Consider the following 19,789-nt stretch of genomic DNA (forward strand, 5'->3'; position numbering starts at 1 on the left):
CAATGGATCCTTCCATATCCGTCGCAAATTCACCTGCACCTCCACACACATCATTTACTGTATCTGCTGCACCCGATGTGGTCTCCTCTACATTGGGGTGACAGGCCGCCTACTTGCGGAACATTTCAGGGAATACCTCTGGGACACCCGCACCAACTAACCCAACCACCCCGTGGCTGAACACTTTAACTCCCCCTCCCACTCCGCCAAGGACATGCAGGTCCTTGGCCTCCTCTATCGCCAGACCCTGGCCACATGACGCCTGGAAGAAGTGCGCCTCATCTTCCGCCTAGGAACCCTCCAACCACACGGGAGGAATGTAGATTTCTCCAGCTTTGTCATTTCCCCACCCTCCACCTTATCTCAGTCCCAACCCCCGGATTCAGCACCGCCCTCTTGACCTGCAATCCTCTTCCCGAACTCTCCACCCCCACCCCCTCTCCGGCCTATCACCCTCACCCTCACCTCCTTCTACCTATTGTATTCCCAGTGCCCCTCCCCCAAATTCCCCCCTCCCCCCACTACCTTTTATCTCAGCCTGCTTGGCACACCAGCCTCATTCCTGAAGAAGGGCTTATGTTCGAAATGTCGATTCTCCTGCTCCTTGGATGCTGCCTGGCCTGCTGCGCTTTTCCAGCACCACACTTTTGAACTCTGGGCTCCAGAACTGCAGTCCACACTTTCTCCCATCCATAGAGAACCAGGCTCACTCACAGGAACACAGTACATTGTAAAGGTGCAGTTAACTCACAGGGGTTTGGTCCACTCCCGAAGGCAGGGTCTTCTCCCAAACTCCAGAATACAGCAAGTGCTCACCTCCCATTACACACACAGGTGGTCAGTCTTTACAGAGGCGCAATCACAGGGCCAGGCCTTCCTCAAGGAACAGCTCATCTGGTGAGATGTATTTTCTCACAAGGGCTCAGTCCAAAACACCAAAAAAAAGTGAAGACACATACAGAAAAACAAAGTAAACTAGAGACCAAGGGCTAAGCCCTGCCATAGAATCAATATTGTCCTCTTCTCAAAGTAAAAGAGTAAAGAGTAACACAGGCTGTAACCAGCCAGTGAACTAACAATCCCCTAATGAGAACTGAGTTACACCTGAAACACATTGACTGTGTAGATCAGACAGTTTAAAAATCAGTCCTCAATAATAAAAAAGAAATACCAGTTGACAAACTGTTTATATGGTTCCGCCAGTTTAGGAATCAGGCTCCCCCCCACAAAAAAACAGAAACCAGCAGTACACACTGACTGTAACCAGTTAGATAGGAGTCAGTGCCCTGACACAGATGGACAGTCCTTGACACTAATCCACCTCCCTCAGAGCCAGCTCTCAGAGTGATCAGGCTGTCTGACAATCTTGGGTTTTTTTCTTTTTTTTTACAGGTTCTCCTCTACGTCATGCACCATCCTGAATTAAAAGTGTATCACTATTCCTGCACTAACAGTGGGTCAGAATCTTAGATTGTGTAGGTGTCACCTGAAATAACTCCACGAAGACCAGTATCCTATCACCAAGTCACTCTTTATTTACACATGCATAACACTTGACGCTGGTCTGGCTTCCTCAGAGCCAACTTTGACAATCTTGTTATTATTTTTATTTTATTTATTTTAATTTAAAAAAATATTTTATTAAGCAATTACAAAACATAGTTTACAAAAAACAGTTAACATTTACAGCTGTAGACAATCTTGTTATTGTATATTTTTTTTAATTTAACCCCCACACTACCGCCTAAGTGCGGTAGTGCTTATTTTTATTCCCCAGCACCCATAGTGTGTGTGTGTGCAGGTGTGAGACACAGTGAAAAGACACAAAGTGCACGAATCTTTATTCAATTTCCACCACCAGGAAGATAGGAAAGACACCCGAGTGGCCAGTGACAAGCACTGCCCTTCAAACCACAGGGCAATGCTGTGTGAGCAAAACAGTGAAGGGGAGGGTAGGGATCAAATCAAAATAGGGTTGGAGGGAGAAATGATGCACTCCACTCCCTGCGGCGCCCACCTCTCCCTGAACGACTCCAGGGTGTCGGTGGACACCGCGTGCTCCTTCTCCAAGGACACCCGGGCTCTAACGTAACCCCGGAAGAGGGGCAGGCAGTCGGCCCTAACGACCCCCTCCACGGCCCGCTGCCTGGACCTGTTGATGGCCAGTTTGGCCAGGCCCAGGAGCAGACTCACGAGGAGGTCCTCGGACCTGCCCTCCCTCCTCCGTACCGGGTGCCCGAAGACCAGGAGCGTGGGACTGAAGTGCAACAATCTTGTTATTTTTTATTTTTTATTTTTTTTTTATATTTAACCCCCACACTACCGCCTAAGTGCGGTAGTGCTTATTTTTATTCCCCAGCACCTATAGTGTGTGTGTGTGCAGGTGTGAGACACAGTGAAAAGACACAAAGTGCACGAATCTTTATTCAATTTCCACCACCAGGAAGATAGGAAAGACACCCGAGTGGCCAGTGACAAGCACTGCCCTTCACATCAAAGGGCAATGCTGTGTGATCCCCTGTTTATATTCATTCTTAACTTTTTTTTTCCATGGTGTGTGTGCGCAGGTGTGAGACACAGTGAAAAGACACAAAGTGTACGAATCTTTATTCAATTTCCACCACCAGGAAGATATGAAAAACACCCAAGTGGCCAGTGACAAGCACTGCCCTTCACATCAAAGGGCAATGCTGTGTGAGCAAAACAGTGGAGGGGAGGGTAGGGACTAAATCAAAATAGAGTTGGACGGGGAAATAATACACTCCACTCCCTGCGGCGCCCACCTCTCCCTGAACGACTCCAGGGTGTCGGTGGACACCGCGTGCTCCTTCTCCAAGGACACCCGGGCTCTAATGTAACCCCGGAAGAGGGGCAGGCAGTCGGCCCTAACGACCCCCTCCATGGCCCGCTGCCTGGACCTGTTGATGGCCAGTTTGGCCAGGCCCAGGAGCAGACCCACGAGGAGGTCCTCGGACCTGCCCTCCCTCCTCCGTACCGGGTGCCCGAAGACCAGGAGCGTGGGACTGAAGTGCAACAATCTTGTTATTTTTTTTTTTTTTTTTTTTTTTTCGTAAATCTCCTGTTAATTTTTTTTTTTTTTTTTTTTCTTTTTCTTTTTTTTCTTTTTCTTCTTTTATTTTTAACCCCCACACTACCGCCTAAGTGCGGTAGTGCTTATTTTTATTCCCCAGCACCCATGGTGTGTGTGTGCAGGTGTGAGACACAGTGAAAAGACACAAAGTGCACGAATCTTTATTCAATCTCCACCACCAGGAAGATAGGAAAGACACCCGAGTGGCCAGTGACAAGCACTGCCCTTCAAACCACAGGGCAATGCTGTGTGAGCAAAACAGTGAAGGGGAGGGTAGGGACTAAATCAAAATAGAGTTGGAGGGAGAAATGACGCACTCCACTCCCTGCGGCGCCCACCTCTCCCTGAACGACTCCAGGGTGTCGGTGGACACCGCGTGCTCCTTCTCCAAGGACACCCGGGCTCTAACGTAACCCCGGAAGAGAGGCAGGCAGTCGGCCCTAACGACCCCCTCCACGGCCCGCTGCCTGGACCTGTTGATGGCCAGTTTGGCCAGGCCCAGGAGCAGACCCACGAGGAGGTCCTCGGACCTGCCCTCCCTCCTCCGTACCGGGTGCCCGAAGATCAGGAGCGTGGGACTGAAGTGCAACAATCTTGTTATTTTTTTTTTCAAGTGGCCAGTCACAACTCCAGGGTGTCGGTGGACACCGCGTGCTCCTTCTCCAAGGACACCCGGGCCAACGGCCCCTTTTTATTTTTTTTTTTTTTTTATTTTTTTTTTTTTTTTTTTTTTTTTAACCCCCACACTACCGCCTAAGTGCGGTAGTGCTTATTTTTATTCCCCAGCACCCATGGTGTGTGTGTGCAGGTGTGAGACACAGTGAAAAGACACAAAGTGCACGAATCTTTATTCAATCTCCACCACCAGGAAGATAGGAAAGACACCCGAGTGGCCAGTGACAAGCACTGCCCTTCAAACCACAGGGCAATGCTGTGTGAGCAAAACAGTGAAGGGGAGGGTAGGGACTAAATCAAAATAGAGTTGGAGGGAGAAATGACGCACTCCACTCCCTGCGGCGCCCACCTCTCCCTGAACGACTCCAGGGTGTCGGTGGACACCGCGTGCTCCTTCTCCAAGGACACCCGGGCTCTAACGTAACCCCGGAAGAGAGGCAGGCAGTCGGCCCTAACGACCCCCTCCACGGCCCGCTGCCTGGACCTGTTGATGGCCAGTTTGGCCAGGCCCAGGAGCAGACCCACGAGGAGGTCCTCGGACCTGCCCTCCCTCCTCCGTACCGGGTGCCCGAAGATCAGGAGCGTGGGACTGAAGTGCAACAATCTTGTTATTATCTCTCATCCAGGACTTCCTGATTGGACCAGATTAACAGTACTCAATCAGAGAACTCATATTCTATGAGGTCCACCTGGCTGACCTCATTACAATCACTCTTGTGGGACAGTCCAGAACCAGTCAGCACAATCTCAGAGCAAGGAGAAAATTCTTCTCTCAATGGGTAGTGAATCTGTGCAATTACAGACAATAAACAGCTATGAGGAGCTCAATCCAGAGTGGAAACGTCAGAATTTGTGAAAATCTCTCCCAAACCCATGGTCAGTTTCATTTCTTGCTAGTCACTATTTTACTTTTATTGTCCCTAGTTTCAGAGTCGCTACTAGACATAGAATCATAAAATAAATCCCTACAGTGTGGAAGCAGCCATTCAGCCCATTGAGTCCACACTGTCCAGACCTTCTGAACAGTATCCCATCTAGACCCACTTCCTACTCTATCCCTGTAACCCTTACGTTTCCCATAGCTAATCCACCTAGCCTGCACATTTCTCAAAACTATGGGTAATTTAGCATAGCCAATCCACCTAACCTAAACATCGTTGGATGTCAAAATATTTTCTCCACACCTACTCATCAAAACCCCTCAGCTCAACTCTCAGCCTCTTCTCACCTTGTTCACTGTGCTCTGATATTCATAACCTCTTAGTTCTGGTATCATCATTATAAATCTTCTTTATCCATCTCCACTGTGTACAAATATGAGTTACAGCTGCTAGTGACACAAAAGAAGCGAAGACTTGTAGTAATCAGTATCACTTTTTCATTCATTTAGGGCTAAGGAATAAATGCTGCTGTATAACCCTGATGCTCACATCCCATGAATGCATTAAAAATCTCTGTCTAGCATGAACACCAAAAAAATTTCATCTTATGTGGAGGATTAGCAGGGCAGTAACAGTGGTATTCAATTGCAAAGACTTGTCTTGATAGTGTTGCAGACTAGCATATTCCATGTAAAGCAATTGGTGTCAGAACGCTGATTGCAGCATTGACCTCTGGTTCCGGAAGTTGCTGCTCCGCACAGACCTCAGAGGCCCACCCTGCCAGAAAGAAAATGAGCAGGAACGTTGATTTCAAAGTCCAGGGATACATGCTGAGGTACGCGCTAAAGCTTGCTGTAATTGCAGCAAAGGTGCAGTGTAGGAAGGCCTTTCAACGACAACATACTGAGGGATTGGTAACTTATACGTTCCATCATGCTACATGCTTGTAACAATATGTGGTTACTGTCACGTGATTTTCAATTTAAATGCAGCAATGAGTGGAAGGTTCTCACATGAGACAAGTGATATTTTATCATATTTTCTGTAACATCTGATTTGAAATGTTTTGAAATGTACTTATAGATATTTTATGAATAAAATATATTTTTGCAAAAACGAAAGTAGCAGTAGGGGAACAGGAACATGAGGCTGGGCTAGCTGAAAAGACTCACTTGCCAAACACAAACATTAATATTTTTTCGGGTTGGCATGCAGATACACTCTATTTTGTTCAAAAACTGCACAATCTGCAGGTTGTCAATCCATGTGACATGTTATAAACTTCTACTTTGGAAATAGAACCAGTTTGACTCAAGATTGGAATACAGATACTCTCTAACCTCACACCTTTTATGCATTGTCTGAGTTAGATGTCACTTTTTTAAAAAAAACCTTAAACTATCTTGTGGATGTGACTTGAAAGAAGTTCTGGAATTTACATATTAATGAATTGATACCTGCAACACATTCTAAAGGACAAAAGACTTAACAGCAATCTAGGTATGTTCAATATATCCCATCAGTTGCATGACACTATGATCTTTTGCTATAACTTCTGTGTTTTATAATCCTTCTGCATGAGTTACCTGACGAAGGAGCAGCGCTCTGAAAGCTTGTACTTCTAAATAAACCTGGTGGACTATAATCTGCTGTTGTGTAATTTTTAAGTTTGTCCACCCCAGTCCAACACTGACACCTCCACATTATTTCCGGAGCTAGTCACTGTTAAAATAGATGAAACATATAGTCAATTTTGCACACTGAAAGCTGCCATAAATTTCAAAGTTGTAGTAACTGGACAGTTTATCTTTGCTTGTAGTTTTGGTTGATGGATAAATATTGACCAGGACAGGATGAATAACTCGAATGATTTCCCTGCTCTTAAGTTCAGTATTGCCTTCCATTTATTACCCCTTGTGATAAAACCGACTGGGCTGTCATATACTATCTGATCTGGAAGAGAGGACTCTGTCTGCCTCTCTCCCTCATTATTGTGCTGAGGTATCAACCTCGACTGTAATGTTTTGAAGAAGGACCCAAAACATTAACTCTGATTTCTCTCCATGGATGCTGACAGACCTGGTAACTTTCTTCAGCAATTTCTGTTTTTGTTACTTGAAGAGGAACTTACACCTACAACTTTCTGATGACCATCTACTGAGCCATGACTGTCATTTTCATGCAATTAAAGTATTCTATATTTTAGAGGGATCATTTGATTTTAAAACAAGACACATAAAAGCTGCCAACAGTCACTTAGCTGATCCTTATTAATTCACTGCCAACCAATTGGTTAGCTGTTGGAGGAGATTCTGAGGTACAGGATTGACATGAATTTGGAGAGGCGAGAACTGATTTTGGGATAGTCAACATGGCTTTGTGCATGTGAAATCGTGTCTCACTCACTTCACTGAGTTTATTGAAGAGGTGACAAGAAGATAGATAGATATTGTCTATATGAACTTTAATAAGGCCTTCAACACAGTTCCGCACAGTAGACAGGTTTGTATGGTTAGATCACGTGGAATACAGGGAGACAGATTAGTAAAATTAGATCACATGGAATACAGGGAGACAGCTAATTGGATCCAAAATTGGCTTGACAGCAAAAGACAGTGAGTGATAGTAGAAGGTTGTTGTTCAGATTGGAGCCTGCGACCTGAAGTGTGCCACAAAGATCGGTGCTGGTCCACCGTGTTTGTTATTTATGCAAATGATTTGGATGAGAATATCGAGGTTTGCGGATGACATCAAAATGGGTGGTATTGAGGACAGTGAAGAAGGTTATCTAAAAGTACAAGATCTAGATCAGCTGAGCCAATGAGCCAGAGAGTGGCAGATGGAGTTTAAGGTACTCAATGGAGTTTAGAAGGATGAAGGAGGATCTGATTGAAACTTACAGAATACTGAGAGGTCTGGACAGAGTGAACATGGAGACAATGTTTTACGAGTGGGAGAGACGAGGGCACATGAACATAGAGTCATAGAGTCATAGAGATGTATAGCATGGAACCAGATGCCAACCAGATATCCCAACCCGATCTAGTTCGAACATAACCTCATTGTCAAGGGATGGCCCTGTAAAACTGAGATGAGGAGGAATTTCTTCAGCCAGGGGGTGAGAATCGGTGGAATTTATTGCTGCAAAAGGCTGTGGAGGCCAAGTCATTGAGTGTCTTTAAGAGAGAGATAGAGGTTATTCATTTTCATAGAACATAGAACAGTACAGCACATTCCCTTCGGCCCTCGATGTTGTGTCAGCCTTTTCTCCTACCTCTAAGATCAGACTAACCTATATACCCTTCACTGTACTAACTTCCATGTGCCTATCCAAGAGTTGCTTACATGGCCCTAATGTTTCTGATTCTACTACCACTGCTGGCAGTGCATTCCACTCACTCACCACTCTCTGAGTAAAGAACCTATCTCTAAACGTTCCTCCACTTACCTTAAAATTATGCCTCCTTGTGATAGACATTTCTGCCATGGGAAAAAGTCTCTGGCTATCCACTCTATGTATGCCCCTCAACATCAAGTACATCTCCTTCAAGTCACCTCTCAGCTTTCTTCGCTCCAATGAGAAAAGCCCTGGATCTCTCAACCTTTCTTCATAAGGCATGCCCTCCAGTCCAGGCAGCATTCTGGTAAATCTCTTTTTCACCCTCTCCAAACATTCCACATCGTTCCTATAATGAAGTGACTAGAACTATGGTCTAACCAGGACTCTATAGAGCTGCAGTATAACCTCATGGTTCTTAAACTCAATCCCCCTGCTAATGAAAGCTAACACACCACATGCCTTCTTAACAACCTTATCAACCTGGGTGGAAACTTTGAGGGATCTATGGACATGAACCTCAAGATCCCTCTGTTCCTCCACACTACCACAAATCCTGCCTTTAACTCTGTATTCTGCATTCAAATTAAATTTTCCAAAGTGAATGACTTCATACTTTTTCAGGTTGAACTCCATCTGCCATTTCTCAGCCCAGTTCTGCATCCTGTCAATGTACTGTTGCAACCTACAACAGCCCTCCACACTATACATAGCTCCATCAACCTTTGTGTCATTGGCAAACTTACTAACCCATCCTTCCACTTCCTCATCCAAGTCATTTATAAAATAACAAAGGGCAGAGGTCCCAAAACTGATCCCTGCAGAACAACACTGGTCACTGAACTCCAGGCTGAATAGTTTTCGTCTACTACCACCCTCTGTCTTCTATGGGCCAGTCAATTCTGTATCTAGACTGACAGGTTTCCTGTATCACATGCCTCCTTACTTTCTGAATGAGCCTGTCATGGTGAACCTTTTCAAATGCCTTGCTAAAATCAGTATACACCACAACCACTGCTCTACCTTCATCAACGTGTTTTGTCACGTCCTCCAAGAATTCAATAAGGTGCATGAGACATGACCTGTCCCTCACAAAGCTATGTTGACCATTTCTAATCAAACTATGGTTTTCCAAGTAATCATAAATCCTGTCTCTCAGAATCCTCTCCAATACTTTGCTAACCACAGACGTAAGACTGACTGGTCTGTAATTCCCAGGATTATCCCTTTTCCCTTTCTTGAACAAGGAAATAACATTTGCTAGCCTCCAATTATCTGACACTACTCCAAAGGACAGCGAGGACTTAAAGATCATCACCAAAGGCGCAGCAATCTCTTCCCTCGCTTTCTGTAGTAACCTACAGTATATACTTCTGGCTCAGGGGATTTATCTATTCTTACGTTTTTCAAAATTTTCAGCACATCCTCCTTCCCAACACCAAGCTGTTTTAGCATATCAGCCTGTTTCACGCTGTCCTCAGAAATGTCAAATTTCCTCTCAGTAGTGAATAATGAAGCAAAGTCTTCATTAAGGACCTCCCGTACTTTCTCCCGACTCCAGGTGCAAATTCCCTCCACTAACCCTGATCAGCCCTACCCTCACTCTGGGCATCCTCTCGTTCCTCACACAAGTGTAGAATGCCTTAGAAAACCCTCTTGCCCTCTAAAGCTTTCTCATGCTCCCTTCTAGCCCTCCTAAATCCATTCTTCAGTTCCTTTCTGGCTACACTGTAACCCTCTAAAGCCCTGTCTTATCCTTGCCTCATCAACGTTACGGAAGCTTCCTTCTTCCTCTTGACTAGATGTTCTACATCCCTTGTCACCTAAGGTTCTTTCAACTTACCATCCTTTCCTTGCTTCAATGGGACAAACCTGTCCAGCACTATCAGCAGGTCATTCCTAAACAACCTCCACATTTCCATTCTGCATTTCCTGAGAACATCTGTTCCCAATCTAGGTGCCCTAGTTCCTGCCTAATAATATTGTAATTCCCCCTCCCCAATTAAATACTTTCCCATACCATCTGCTCCTATCCCTCTCCATGAGTATAGTAAAGGTCACAGAGTTGTGATCACTATCACCAAAATGGTGTCACATCCAGAGATCTGACACCTGGTATGGTTCGTTGCCAAGCATCAAATGCAATATGGCCTCCCCTTGAGTCGGCCTATCTACATATTGCATCAGGAACCCTTCCTGCACATGTCTGACAAAAACTGCTCCATCCAAACTGTTAGAACTAAGTAAGTTCCAATTTAGTAAGGGGATCAAATGTTACAGGGAGAATGCAGGAGAATGAGGCTGAGAGATATATTAGCTATAATAAAATGGCAGAGTAGATTTAATGGGCCAAAAAGCCTAGTTCTTCTACTACATCTTATGGTCTGTGGCATATCATTTTAAAATGTGGCACCAAGAACAATAGCACTAAGATGAGACAGCACCAGAGAAGAGAAAGGCAAACTGGCTAAGAACAACTGTCTTGAATTAGGCAATCGAGTGTCTTTAAAATGAAAAAAAAAACCTTCCAGAACCCATCCTGGAAGAAATGTGAAAGAAATCTTCAACTACAAAACTGCAAAAGCCATCACATGGTTGAATTCTGACTTCAAATTTACAAATTTTCACTTTGAAAGATAAATCTTCAAGCAAGTAACTTGCTTACAATGACAATGGATTGAACTGACTTTCAGCTTTATAAATATCTTTTATCTGTATCTATGTGTAATCATTTTACTACAGAAGGAGACATTTGACCCGTCATGTTTGTACCAGCTCCCGAAAGAGCAACCCAGCTAGACCCATTCTCCAGCCTTATCTGTGTAGCCCTCTAACTTCATCACTTTCAAATATATGTCCAGCTCTCTGTTGAAACCTCCTACGGAATCCACCTCCACCATTCTCCCAGACAGTGCATTCTGAAACCTAAGAACTGTCTGAATAAAAAAGTTTTTCCACATCTCATTTTTTGCTCTCTTTCTGACAAACTTGTGTGAGAAACGAAGCTCATACACTTCAATAATTTCAGTCCGAGACAAGATCTGAATCAGTCGTGTCATTTAATTTACTCTTACAAGAGGGTGTGGTGTCCACTGTCCACAAGGCAGGGACACACACACACTGAATTCAACTAGTACACAACATTTATGTAATTTGGTTCCTATTCTTTCATCCCATTGCTCCTCCCCTGTTTACATCTCCCACCTCTCTAAGACCGGTGCCCATTACTCTTGTTTATCTCTTGCCTTATCCGGCCTTGTCTGTGACAAAAATCTGACCTCACAAGGCCGTTTGACCACATCCTGTTGTGGTCCATTGTTAGGTATATCCTTCTTCACTACCATCTGTTTCCCTCACTTGTTATGACCTCATGATCTCATGACTTCTTGATTGTGGTTTGTTCTTGGTTTTGCAGAAGCGGGAAACAGGTGCTTATAACTACTGTTTGTACAGGCGTATCCAGCTTAACCCCCTCCCCTCACAGCACCTTATCTATTTGTCTGTAACATCTACCATTGTTTGCAGGCACATTTCATTCTTGCATGCACATTTTAGCTAATTCAAAAACAATTATGTATTTCCTTCACATCGTTTTCATTCTTGTTGACTCAGCTCTTGGCTGAAACAATTATACACTGGTGTGAGTTCATTTACCTTGCATAAGTAAATATGATTACAGAAGTAAAAGTACGTTACCTATATCCCACAATTTCCCCCTTTTTCTTTAATTATCATTTGTTACCTTCTGCATTTTTCTGATGTCATTTCCAAATTGACGAGCATCTTACCCAAAATTTCGTTTATTTTGGAAATCTCCCTGAGGTCACTTATTCCTTCATTGTTTAACAGTTAGACCCCTTCTCTCCGATTGCTCTTTAGGGGCATTTGTTTCATTAAGGTCGTCACAATCAGTCTCTGGGTGAGCCCTCGTATACAGGGTATGATACAACAGCCAATGGCTACCAATATCCTTGCTACTACTCTCAGGGAAGTAAGGATGGAAACCACCACCCCCTTCAATTTTCCAAACCATGATTCAAGCCATCCTGAATTCTCAGCCAGTTCCTCTGCTAAGGTAGTCAATCCCCTTAAGGCCCGACTAATTGAACCATCAGGCACAGTGCTATTAGGAATAAAGGTACAACAGCTTCTTCCTAACATCACACACACACCCTTTTCCCACTAGAATTATGTCAAGGGCCATTCTATTTTCCCATGCCATCCTACTTGTTGCATCAAGCTGTTGTGATATTCCTTTAACCACATCTCTTGTATAATTTATAAATCACTTTTGATTATAGAAAATGTAATTTATCCAATCTACATTTTTATTAATTGTTACCCACCAGAATAGAGCTGACTCAAAGCCTGCTGCAACCTGGTTGCGAGCCTTGAACTCATCAGGTACCCCCCCAACCTTCTCCCCCCCCCCCACTCCACCACCCCCCCGGGACTCCTACAGAATCGAGATAAATCCTATCATTGAAAGAAGTGTCGAACAGTGATCTCTTACTCCTTCCATTTTTCTCTACTATCTTTTCCTTCTCAAATCCCAGGGTAAATGGAATTGCCAATTGTACAATTGCACATATCCTTCTCCAATCCGGAGGTAGGGTGGGTCTCAATATTTTGCCTCCACAGTCCCACCACAGATCCGCTCGGGGAACCTTTAGTGCTGGGTAGTTCCCTCCCTTGTCCGTTTTGGTGACATTCTTAATAACATAATTTCAGCTCCCCCATATCTCTGGACCGACTTGTACCTCGTCTACACACACACGACATGTGATTTCCAACTGCGGCTGAAAACGTAGGGGGGGGCTTTTAAGTCTTTCTTCTCCAAGAGAGGGAACATCAGAGATAGGGAGGCACAGTTCCTATCATTCCATGCAGCCTCATCCTGGTACAGGGCTATCATGTATTCCATGCCCTTCCTGTCTCGCTTCCACCCGAGCGGAAAGGGAACCACCTGGGCCACTGGTCTACCGGAGGCACATGCATAGCAATTGCTCTTGTTCAGACTGTTTACAGTATACTTTACCCAGTCAACCCAGGTATTTGCATCCCCATATCCAGTTTCTATTTCGATGGTCTGTTTCACGTTCTTTACCTCTATAATTTTTACTACTTTAGGATCATTGGGAGGGGTGAAAGGTTGTACCTTATTATCCAGTAGTTCTGCCCGTTTCCCTCTCCTACGCTAATTTGAAAACAACAGCCCGAGAAATTCTTCCCATTTGCTTTCATTTCTATCCCAAATGTTTCATTTAACTGTATCTCATAGGTGGCCCCCCCCCCACCCTCTCCAGAATTGCTTTGTGCCATGTGGTTTTCTTTATCGTTATGTATATAGGGTTATGCTCTTTATTAGGACAATAGAGAGCTGGTCAGAAGGGGGCCTGGTGTATTGTGACAAGACCATTATACCAGGTACCATCCCCAAAGGACTTAAGATGTATCTCTGAGCTGCTGTACTGTCTCTGATTATCTACATCCCCACAATTTACTAAACTACATGCATCACATCTATTACTTGCGGATTATCAGACTCAGGAACCGTTAATAACACATATGGAAATAATGTTTGACAAAATCCCAATATTAAGAGAGCTTGTATCATCACCCTAAGCATCCCCAGCATTCTAAAAATCGTGTTGAAGCACCAAAAGACTTAATATATAATCCCATAGAAATAATCCCATACTCGCGTCGCCACTGTATAATTGGTTACTCAAAGTCTCTTTAGCCTGAGTTTCAGTGGTTCTTGCGTTGATTCGGCTGTCCAGACTTCTTCCTCAACTGGAGATTCCACTGGCCCTTTGATCAGAGTGTAGTGAGTCCAGCCTTTTTCTGCCATTCTTATTGCTGTTTCAGGGGTCAAAACAGCCTGGTACAGCCCTTCCCAGTCCTGTTACAATTTAGTCCCTGTCCATGATTTTACTAAGACCCAATCTCCCGGTTGAATCGGATGAACAGCGAATTCAAGGGGCAGAGTCTGTGACAATAAACCCTGTTTCCTGAGGAAAGACAAAGAGGAGGACAAGTCCAGAATATACTTCTTTAAGAACAAATCTTTAGTTTCTGGGATTGGCAGTGGCCAGAGATAGGAGCTTCCCGGGGACCTGGGACAGTAGGTATTAGGGAATAAACCACCGCTTCCTGTGGATTCAGGGCTGCTTCTTTCGTTACCTCATCAGCCAGTAATGTAGCTTTCCATTCTTTAATTAACAATGAATTAATGCAGTCATGTTTTAAATTAACCATGAATCAATATGACAGATCACTGAGACTGTGTGAAGGGATCCTGCCAATTAATATTGATTCAGGTTAGCACAATTGATTTATTATAAATATTAATTATTACTTGTATATTATATAAATATAAAAATCATTATCTGTCATTCAGGGTGGAAACGCAACAAATGACCAAAACATTTTTAAAACTGTAATTGCGCAGTTCTGTTTGTTTACCAGTCACTTGTGCTTTCTCATTCTGTTTCTGTAATTGTTTTGCTCGAGCACATTCATTTTTAAGAACCTCAACACATTTCATAGCACCATTTGCAGTTAATTCAATCCCCAATTTGGTGACAGTATCTTGTCAATGAGCGCAAAACTGATTCTTCATGCCTCTCATCACAAAACTGTCACCATAATCCAATTGACTCTTTCATTCCCACTGCCTTGGGCTTAAATTTTAAGGATGACCTTGCTGCCCCTGTATCGACTAGGAAAACTATGTCCTCTTTATAAAGTCCCACCTTTAAATTTATCAAAGGTTCCTGGTGGGTCCCCGGGGGCAGGAACCCCTGACACCCCTATTTTTCATCAAGATTCACAAACGGTACTGTCTTCACTTCCTTTTTCAAATCTGGACACTCTCTCTTAAAGTGACCCGTTCTTTCACAGTAATAACATCCTGCCTGTGGGGATTTCCACTTCGATCCTTGTTCCTTTCCACCAGACCCCTTAACATCTCCTCCCTGACCATTCCAGTTTCTTTCTCCTTTTAGTTTTGTCCTTTCCTTTATTATCTCATCAACCGTGGCTTATCATTATTTTTGCCTTTTGTTTCGACTTCTCATGTTACGTTGCCAGATCAATCGCTGACCCGATTTAACCAACTGAACAGCCTTAGGGCCACCTCATGGCAGTTCTTCATCACCCAATGTTTTAGTTAGACCTTGGGAATTTTTTTTTAAGAAATATTGCAATATTTCTTGCTTCCCATAACTTCAAATACCAATTCATCAATTTATGCTTGTCTAACTTTAAAGCCTGTTCCCAACTTGTAAATATATATTTATATATTATAAACTCAGTTATTCAGTATTCAATATTTAAAACGTAAAATGCATACAGTTCCCAACTTTGAAATCCACTATAATTACCCAGTTTTAGTTCCTTAATTTAAATCCAAAATTAGTTTTCTTAAGTAGCCCTGACCAATCATTGCTCAATTACAATACTACAGGTTGTGAAATAATTGGAGCTGCCTTAAAAGGATTTGTCTATTCAAGTTAAAACAAAACTTCTAATGCATGAATAGTGGCCGAATCCAAGGTCACAGATATTAACCATAGGATTTTTTTTACTACAATCTAATGTTGAACTGAAACTTCAACTGTCCTCCATAAATCGCTTTTATGTAAGGATAAAAGAGATTAGTTAGAAACTGTTAGTAAGGCACTCATTCCTGAAGAAGGGCTCATGCCCGAAACGTCGATTCTCCTGCTCCTTGGATGCTGCCTGACCTGCTGATCTTTTCCAGCAACACATTTTCAGCTCTGATCTCCAGCATCTGCAGTCCTCACTTTTTCTCAGTAAGGCAGTCATGACCTGTAAAAACAACAGGAATCATCATTGTTTATTTCATAATCACTATAGAATCCTTAACCTTAAAATAAATCATGTTAAGTTTCCATAATAAAAAACACAGTCAAAACAATCCTGGAACTCAAGCTCCAGGGAATAAAGCACAAACATTCAATCACCGACAAACAAATGTGCATTCAAACCAAATCATAAAGGGTGAAACTTTCTACCAGCTGTACAGCCCTCTTCGTTCTCTCTCTCTCTCACACATCATATCTCACAGACACTTTCTGAGCTTCCCGCAACAACACCTCTGGGTGCTCCTCGCTTCAGCCCTCTATCTTTTGAATATGTTTCTGGATGTCTGGCCATGATTTAGTTACAAAGTGTACCCTCAGTAGCCCTTCAGCCACTAGCCCTTCCGACTTGAAGCATAATCTGATTTCTCCTGACTGTAAGGCTGTTTTTCATTGACATATAAATTCAAATAGTTATAAACCCAGTCTTCATCCGACCCGTACTTTGGCCAGAAGACGGCGGGATTAAGAATGGATTCCTTAGTCCATACAAAGCAACAATATTTAATAATCTTTTTCCCTTGTATAAGTATTTCTTTTCCAATTCCACAATATCCTGCCCAAAGGACTTTCTGAAGATATGTTGTAAGGGACCCCGCCTCCATTTCCATTGCTTCCATTGTACCCACGGCACAGCCCATATTGAGTTCCTTCGTTAGTCCCTTATTAACTACTAAAACTCAATCCCGGCCACCAAGGCAGTACTTAAAAGTCAATTTTCTTACCTTGGTCTGTGCATAGAGTTGCCTGGCCTCTTTTTGCTGTATTTCCTATCAACCTCCTTTCACTGTCTGATTCAGATGTCTCTCTTGTGGGATTCGTACCAGTCACCCAAGGGAGCGGACCAAACTGGGACACAAGACCGCTCCTCAATTGTGAAAGGGACACGTCTTCCCAGTGAAAGGGCCAGCCACCGCCTCCCCAACCCCCCTCAGTGATGGAAGAATATCCTGGACGGCCCCCAATTGTGAGAAATGAAGCTCACTCACTTCAATAATTTCAGTCCAAGACAAGATCTGAATCAGTAGTGTCATTTATTTTACTCTTGCAAGAGGGTGTGGTGTCCACTGTCCACAAGGCAGGGACACACACACACACTAAATTCAACTAGTACACAACATTTATGTAATTTGGTTCCTATTCTTCCATCCCATTGCTCCTCCCCTATTTACATCTCCGACCTCTCTAAGACCGGTGCCCATTACTCTTGTTTATCTCTTGCCTTAGTTATAAACAATGACTGCAGATGCTGGAAACCAGATTCTGGATTAGTGGTGCTGGAAGAGCACAGCAGTTCAGGCAGCATCCAAGGAGCAGCGGAATTGACGTTTCGGGCAAAAGCCCTTCATCAGAAATAAAGGCAGTGAGTCTGAAGCATGGAGAGATAAGCTAGAGGAGGGTGGGGGTGGGGAGAAAGTAGCATAGAGGACAATGGGTGAGTGGGGGAGGGGATGAAGGTGATAGGTCAGGGAGGAGATGGTGGAGTGGATAGGTGGAAAAGGAGATAGGCAGGTAGGACAAGTCCGGACAAGTCATGGGGACAGTGCTGAGCTGGAAGTTTGGAACTACGGTGAGGTGGGGGAAGGGGAAATGAGGAAACTGTTGAAGTCCACATTGATGCTCTGGGGTTGAAGTGTTCTGAGGTGGAAGATGAGGTGTTCTTCCTCCAGGCGTCTGGTGGTGAGGGAGAGGCGGTGAAGGAGGCCCAGGACCTCCATGTCCTCGGCAGAGTGGGAGGGGGAGTTGAAATGTTGGGCCACGGGGCGGTGTGGTTGATTGGTGCGGGTGTCCCGGAGATGTTCCCTAAAGCGCTCTGCTAGGAGGCACCCAGTCTCCCAATGTAGAGGAGACCGCATCGGGAGCAACGGATACAATAAATGATATTAGTGGATGTGCAAGCAAAACTTTGTTGGTTGTGGAAGGCTCCTTTAGGGCCTTGGATAGAGGTGAGGGAGGAGGTGTGGGCGCAGGTTTTACAGTTCCATATCTCTTGCCTTATCCAGCCTTGTCTGTGACAAAATGCTTATTTCTGGCTTCACAAGGCCGTTTGACCACATCCTGCTGTGGGCCATTGTTAGGTATATCCTTCTTCACTACCATCTATATTTCCCTCACTTGTCATGGTCTTATGACCTTGGTTTGTTCTTGGTTTTGCAGAAGCGGGAAACAGGTGCTTATAACTACTGTTTGTGCAGGCATATCTAGCTTAACCCCCCTCCCCTCACAGCACTTTATCTATTTGTCTATAACATCTACTATTGCTTGCAGGCACATTTCATTCTTGCATGCACATTTTAGTTAATACAAAAACAATTATATATTTCCTTCACATCGTTTTCATTCTTGTTGACTCAGCTCTTGGCTGAAACAATTATACACTGGTGTGAGTTCATTTACCTTGCATAAGTAAATATGATTGCAGAAGTAACACTGCTTTACCTATATCCCACACTTGAAATTGTGACCCCTAGTTACTGACATACCAAATAGTGGAAACAGAATACCCTTCTTTACCTTGTCAAAATTGCTAATAACTTTAAACATTTTACATTATAGTTTTACATTATAGTTATTGTACCTCACTTTTACTTAGTGATTTTTAATAATAATTCTGCAATAAACTAACTTTGATCTTGTCTCAAACCTAAATATTTCAAACCTAAATACATGCAAACAATCTAAAGATGTGCTTAAGTAATATGATTAGATTACTTACAGCATGGAAACTGACCTTTCAGCCCAACAAGTCCACACATTTACCCCTTCACCTGACACTACGGGCAATTTACCTAACCTGCACATTTTTGGTCTGTGGGAGCAAACCCACACAGACACAGGAGAATATACAAATTCCACACAGACAGTCGCCTGAGGCGGGAATTGAACCCGGATCTCTGGGCTATGAGGCAACAGTGCCGCCTGATCTGCTTTTCCAGTAACAGGCATGATCTAGAAAATAAGACACTGCCTGAAGGGTGGATTTAGATTCAACAGTGCTCTACGCTCCATCACACCAAGTGCAATGCGACAACTTCTTTTAGGGAGCTGCAGTCTATAAAGCTGACAACTCCGCCCCTTGCACAAAAGAACCATAGACACAGCGCTATATTAAGAGTCGGGACTGTTAGGGGAAAAGCACAACAGGTCAGGCAGGATTCCTGATGAAGGGCTCCTTCCCGAAACTGTGATCTTCCTGCTCCTCCCAGACCTCACTGTCCCCCACTGCGCTATTTTAACATAACTCAATGTCGGTGAAAAAAAATGCAACAATGCTGAAATCTGGCAAACTATTTTGCTTCCCATTCTGAAACGTGGATGGATTTTTCTGCTAGATTATCCTGAAATAAAACAGAGGCTATATACCTAATGCTTAAAGTTACAGAATCCCTACAGTGTAGAAACAGGCCATTCAATCCATCGAGTCTACACCAATCCTCCAAAGAGCATCCCACCCAGAGCCACCCACCCCTACATTTACCACGGCGGACTCTGAAAATATGGGCAATTTAGCATGGCCAGTCCACCGGTATATCTTTGGAATGTGGGAGGAAACCCGCGCAGACACGGGAAAAATCTGGAAAGCTCCTGACAGGCAGGAACCCAGGGGCTGGGGTTGAATCCAGGTGTGAATCCAGGGGCGGTGAAGCAGCAGTTAAGCATTGGGTAGCTGTTGGACACGAAAGGTTAAAAAAAGGAAACGGTCCGAGGTTAGTGAGCACGGACAAGTGAATGGGAACCAACCCTGCCAGAGCGGACACCTCAGGGTGTTGAAGAGTGACTACTAAATCCTGTCATCTCTCCATTCAGGACAGTTATAGGCTTTTCAGCAAGTTCACATCTAGTGAAGGGAAAATGTCCACGTTTGCACGTACGATGGCTCCTTACAAGGAACCACGAGCAACCTTCCGCCCCCTTC

General features: G+C 43.9%; 1 protein-coding gene across 1 annotated transcript in view; it reads left to right on the forward strand.

Moving 5' to 3' along the window:
* Window positions 1–19,789, forward strand: part of chst6 (carbohydrate sulfotransferase 6) — a 97,809-nt gene that overhangs the window by 59,474 nt on the left and 18,546 nt on the right. The window lies entirely within an intron of this gene.

Source organism: Chiloscyllium punctatum, chromosome 26 (assembly GCF_047496795.1).
Source record: "Chiloscyllium punctatum isolate Juve2018m chromosome 26, sChiPun1.3, whole genome shotgun sequence".
NCBI classification, from domain to species: domain Eukaryota; kingdom Metazoa; phylum Chordata; class Chondrichthyes; order Orectolobiformes; family Hemiscylliidae; genus Chiloscyllium; species Chiloscyllium punctatum.